Below are 6,478 nucleotides of genomic sequence, written 5' to 3' on the forward strand. Positions count from 1 at the left end.
TTGAAAATAATTATGGAGAGATTTAAATATATATGTATATATAAAGAGAGAGAGAGAGAGAGAGAGAGAGAGAGAGAGAGAGAGAGAGAGAGAGAGAGGAGGAGCAATAGCAAGAATGCACACGTTTTTTTTTCTCTCCTCCATTTGGAGAGGGTTTTTGGTCATTTGAAAAGTTTTTTTTTTTTTTGGGATGCCAAATAATTATGGAGAGATTTACAAAATTAAATATGGAGAGAGAGAGAGACAGAGAGAGATTTAAGGAGGAGCAATAACAATAATGACCACGTTTTTTTCTTCTCCATTTGGAGGGGGTTTTGGTCATTTGAAAAGTTTTTTTTTTGTAGATGCTAATAGTCTTTTTGTATTTTTTAAAATGTATACCAAATAGGCTAAGTACGTACGTTTAATAGGAGTATGATATATATATATATATATATACTAGCAAACTTGCAGATGTATACTTACACGTCAGAATTAAAGGTGTCAAAACCTAGCCCGAATTAAAAAAATATACCAAAACCAACCGATAAACCCAAACCGATCCTTATTGGATTGGTTTTGGATTGAGGTATGCTGGGACTGGCTGAAAACCGGTCCAAACCGAACCAACCAATAACCAAACCGAAACCAAACTGAATGAAACCGATAAAAAAATAAATGATTATGAGATTATAAATTGGTGAATTGACCATCCATTTTTTATAATATGAGTGAGAAATTTTTTTATTGTAAGGGGAATTGTTACAAATCATTGACTATTAGGTTATGAATAGAGAAATTGATTTGTAAATTGTAATAATGCTTCCATTGATTTCTTTATTCACTATAGAAAACTAGTTGGATAGTTAAATGAATGATTGGATAATAGGGTTCATTTTGTGATTTCAATATTAGTTATCTTTCTCTTAACTTGATAAACCATGATTTAATCATAAATTTAAAGTATTTTTTTCGGAAAATCTTGTCACTATAAGTTATGAATGTAAGATTCATTATAGTTTAAGCCCAATAATTAACCGATCTAAACCGGTATTAATCCAATATTAAAAAATCAAAAGAAACCGAAACCAAACCAGATAGAAACCAAAACCGATCGAAAACTGAAGTTCCTTAATGGATTGGTTTTGGTCTCCCTCATTCCTTGACCAAAACCAATTCAACCCGACCGAAACCAAACCGAACCGTCCAATTGACACCCCTAGTCAGAATTATAACCAATACAAGGACATTCGAGAACAAAACATCTAGGAAACCATTATTATGATATATTGAGGGGGAGCATTAATGTTCATCGTTCTTACTATCCATTTAAAAATCTTGGTATCCTAGAGAAAAATTTCACCCCTCACTATGTCTACTTTCTTTATCAAGTTAATCAATCCATTTTGATGTTGGTATTGAATCCCCTAAAAAAAAAGTTGTGTTTTCTAGAAAGGCAAAGCACCCTGGCTTTACGCATCAGCATCTCTTAATTTGTAAAATTACAACCTTGTTTTTAAATATTATTGACCCCAGAGTGTCGAAGTGTTGATTAATGTGATTCTTTGTTTGCTTTATATTCTTAATATCATGATGTAGATACCCGAACCTCGGTAGTTTTCCTTCTTGTGATCCCATATTTATCATTTTTATTTGATTTGGGCAAGTTATTTTTTTTCTCTTTTTTGAATATCATGTCATGATTTTAGATAATTTCTACCAAAAAAATTTGATTGCAGATAATCGAACCTCAGTAGTTTTTCTTCTTGTGAATCTATATTTTACCATTTTTATTTGATTTCCAAAGGCAAGAAATTTTTCTTTGATTATTAACATCCTGATTGTAGATACCCAAACTTCAGTAGTTTTAATTTTCCTAATTTATTGATAAAATGCTAGCAAAGGTTGTTATCATATGCTGCCAGTATTTGTATTTTACTGTTCACTGAAATCTGTGTAAACTTAAATTTGCTTCACTTGAGATTCCCTTTTGTCTCATACTCTCAACAGGAAAATAACTCTTGTACTTTGTATTTCTATTTCATTGGTGGTTACTTGTGAGAGTGCTATTTATCTGCTTTCATTTGCATTTCCTGTTCTCCTTATGCTCAAACCACTTTGGTTCACCATGGTTCAAAAATATCAAGCAAACTGTATTTGAAGCCTTGACTGTGATTTGTGGAGTCCCATCAATAACATAGCATGAGATACTCATTCCTTTTGATGCATCAAGTGAAAATTCTGGGATTAACTCTATGATCTTGGGATTTTTTTCATATACAAGACAATTGGAAAATAATAGAAATTAGTCTCCATGTAAAGAGCAACACCTGTTGCAGCCATTTGATGAAGAAAATCGTTTACATCCTTTGCACTAAAAGCCAGCCCCAACACCATAACTCTGAAATTTCACCTCCTCCTAGGTATTCATTTTCTCCAATAATCCAGCAGTGATCATTCCCCAAATATAAAAAAAAAAAATGGTTAAACTATTCGGCGAAAAATAGTTAAGTACAACACGCCGAATAGTTAAGTACAACATGTTAATGTATGTCTAATAGAAAGGAATTAAAAGAATGTTAGTCTAAGTTATTCACCTAATCAATAATCAGACAAAAGAACAACATGACAATTGCAAGCATCTCTTGTCACCTTGGTTCAAAATTATCACTCAAATTGTATTTGATTGGTTGAGATTTGTAGTATCTCTCGTCAACAATGTATGCCATGACCCATGAGGTACTTCTCTTGATTCATCATGTTATTCCATGATCTTGGAATTTTCTTCATCCGCAAGAAAAATGAAAAAAGTGAAGATTAGACCCACGTGAAGAGCAACATTTATAACAACCATTTGATGAAGTAACATGATGTCATCATCATTTCACCTTCGCACTAAAACAATTTAATGGAGACTCATACATAATGGCATCCGGTGAAAATCCATGAGAAGAACAAACTGTTAGCCTCATCAATGAAAACTGCCTTGTTACTTAAAAAAAAAAAAAAAAAAAAAAAAAAAAAACCTTTGGAAACACATTTATTAATTTATTAATATGGAAAAAGTAATTAATTACAAGAGAAATGCTTCACAAGCAATTCCTTTTCTGCTTGAAGATCTTCAATTTAAAGTGTTACAATATAGGTATCAAATGAGATCAAATAAGGTTCAAAGTTTGCATCCCTCTTTTCTTGCATTCTCTAGATTACCCTACTTGCACAAGATACCATCAATGTGTTTTGATCAAGCAGAGTTGAAAATAAACCTGAGCTTTCATTTGAGAGAGAGAGTCTTCTTGTAGTAACAACCATATCATATACATGCCAATAGAGGTAAAATCTAATCTAATCCACAAATGGCAATGACGATTCAAAGAATCAGAAAACCCAGGGATTTCATTTTTTCTTTTTCTAGTACAAATTACAGAAGTAGGATATTTGACGAAAATGAATTATTGGAACGTAAGAGATCCAGATTATGGATCTCCTTGTATTTGATAGCAAGCAAATCCATCCCTAAATTAGAACACCAAAACACCAGTTCAGGCTAGCAACTTTCATCTAACTACAATACATCCAAATCCCAAATCAGAAATCAATTCAATGCAAAGTCCACTTACCAACCGAAGATATGACGATGAGGGAATTGTTGGTGACCCAATGGCAGAGCATGAGATCGAGATGCGTAACAGAAGGATATTGATCAAGTATTGCGGCAAGTGGCGGAACAGAGGGGCTTTAGATTCTTCCAGAGTCTAGGTCCAGTGACGTAGAAGGATTTGAAGCTGTAGAGAATGATTTCCTGTCAAGGATTGCAAAGAGGAAGTCTTCCATGAAATTTGATAGCACCCAAATCCAAGTTGTCTCTATTTCTTCTTATATCTCACAACTTCCTTGAATTTTTCTCCAACGTAGATTACATAGTCATCGGTGACACAAAGTCGTGAGAGTAGCTGTGAGAGAATAACAGAGAGATGCAATGCGAGTGACTAAAAAGGAGACAAAGTAGTGACTCCTGTGAACGGAGACTAACGAAGAAGAGGGGGAGAGAGATGTCGGAGGTTGAAAAAGCAGAGCCTTGGAGAGGCCACCAGCCAATCATCTCTCATCGGGGCCTTTTCAGTGTCAGTAGCACCCTGGGTACAAGGATTATTTCTCAATCCCTAATTAATGGTCATTTGATTCCTAATTATTGGGGAATTTGTTTTTAAACTTTCCCCCTTTTTGTGTGTTATCATGTGCATTGTGCATTAGAGATTTTTTTTTTTAAACTTTTCCCTTTTGTGCCTTATTATGTGTCCACGTTTATGGAAAGAGTTATTTGAAATAAAACTATGAGGTGTTTTTTTTTTTTTAATTTATTATTTATTATTATTTTTTATTTAAACTTCCCCACTCTTCCATGTATAGGGAAAGGATTAACCATCCTATTTTTTTCTCCCCCACGTTTAGGGATAGGTTATTTTGTGCCCATGTTCTTTTTTTTTTAATCATTTTTAAAACTTACTACTTCCCCCTTTCTCTTCCACGTTTAGAGATGGAGAGATTTAGAAACACGTTTAGGGATGAGATATTATGTGTCCACGTTTTTTTTTTTTAATACTTTTTAAAACTTAGTACTTCCCCTTTTTCCTCCAGTTGAGAGAGAGAGAGGACGGGTTGAGGAGGATGAAGAGAGAGGGAGAGGGAGCGTGAGAGGACGAGAACTGAGTAAGAGGATGAGAGCCGAAGAATGAGAGAGGAAGAGGAGAGAGAGAGAGAGCGGAGCGAGGAGGAAAGGAGAGAGGTTTTAAGATACTATGAGAGGTATGAGTGAAAGATATTATGATGAGAGTGGGAAGGAGAAACGCGTGAGTCAGAGATGAAGTAAGAATTTTTGTGAAAATAATTGATGGAGATTTTAAATTATAATGTTATTATAAAGAGAGAGAGAGACGATGGATGAGCTGATGAGGAAGAGAGAGATATATAGATAGAGAGAGAGAGAGAGAGAGAGAGAGAGAGAGAGAGAGAGAGAGGACGAACGAACAACAACAATAACAAACATAACCTTATCCCAACTCAATGGGGTCGGCTACATGGATCCAATGTTATAAGAAAATAAAAAAGCATAGTAGATAAGTTAAAAGGAAAAAATATGGGGATAAGTTTAGGGGGGTATTATAGAATATAGATATGCATCATGGAAACATCCCTTATAGGGGGTCAGCAACGCAGGTTCTTGTCCTCCTTAAAACTCTATCTGAAGTCATCCTAGGGTCGAGCCCTACAATTTGCATATCTTTTCAAACCACCTCATTAATAGTTATCTTAGGCCTGCCCTTACTTTTTCTAGCACATTCCCAATAAATCTGGTCACTCTTTCGTACTGGGGCCTCCATAGGTCTCCGTTGAATATGACCATACCACTTCAATCGGCTCTCAAGGATTTTATCATTGATTAGTGCGACTCTCGCTTCATATCTAATATTCTCATTCCTTACCTTATCTATCATGAATGAAAGATAATTATGGAGAGTGGGGAGAGAGTGAATAATTATGGAGAGCTTTTCAAAGGTAAACATAGTGAGAGAAAGAGAGAGAGAGTGTGGCGAAGGGGGAGATATGTGAGAGGATGAGTGAAAGATAATTATGCAGAGTGGGGAGGGAGTGAATAATTATGGAGAGATTTACAAAGCTAAATATGGAGAGAGAGAGAGAGAGAGAGAGAGAGAGAGAGAGAGAGAGAGAGAGAGAGAGAGAGAGAGAGAGAGAGAGAGAGAGAGAGAGAGAGAGAGAGAGATTTTTAAGGAGCAATAGCAAGAATGCCCACGTGGGTAATTATGCTTATTATTATTATTATTTCATCTTCCTTTTGAAGGGATTTTTTTGTCATTTTGGAAAGTTTTTTTTTTTTTTTGGTAGATGTCAATGGTCTTTAGTCTTTTTGAAAAGGTATACCAAAGAAGAGGAGTACATACTTTTAATAGTAGTATATATAGATAGATAGATAGATAGATAGATAGATAGAGAGAGAGAGAGAGAGAGAGAGAGAGAGAGAGTCGTAGCCATTGAATTTGTGGTGCCTATTCGACATTGCTTTCCACTCTTCTTAACTTTGCCAGAGTCGTAAGGTTGAAGATAATAGAGTTTGAATACGATCTCATCAGCCCTTTTTTGATTTTTTTTTCTAAGAAAAGATCGAACATTTTATTATAAAGAAGAAAAAAATATACAAAACATTGGCAGAGGTAGTGATAATACCAGAAAAGAAAAACCCCACCTTCGGCATTGTCATCAGCAGGGGCACTTAATGGAATTAACGAAAACAAAATCTAGGCCTAGCCATTGCATCAATCCCAATTTCATCCTCAATATGGCGAGGAAAAGTAATTGCTTCAGCAGATAATCTGCAATAGGATTGACCTCCCTGTAACAATGAGAAATCTTCCAATAAATTGAATTTAGGAAATGTTGTATAAATAACTAATCTTGCAAGGCAAACCAAGGAATGTCTTTC

The 6,478-nt window shown here is 34.9% G+C and overlaps 1 long non-coding RNA gene across 1 annotated transcript; it reads right to left on the reverse strand.

Moving 5' to 3' along the window:
- Positions 1 to 2,290: 2,290 nt before the first annotated feature.
- LOC122092652 lies at positions 2,291 to 4,127 on the reverse strand. Its single transcript, XR_006144251.1, has 2 exons — positions 3,600 to 4,127; positions 2,291 to 2,763 (listed from the first exon to the last, which is right to left on the reverse strand). It is a non-coding gene; the product is annotated as an uncharacterized LOC122092652 (long non-coding RNA).
- Positions 4,128 to 6,478: the final 2,351 nt, after the last annotated feature.

The sequence above is a fragment of the Macadamia integrifolia genome, chromosome 11, assembly GCF_013358625.1.
Source record: "Macadamia integrifolia cultivar HAES 741 chromosome 11, SCU_Mint_v3, whole genome shotgun sequence".
In the NCBI taxonomy this organism is placed as follows: domain Eukaryota; kingdom Viridiplantae; phylum Streptophyta; class Magnoliopsida; order Proteales; family Proteaceae; genus Macadamia; species Macadamia integrifolia.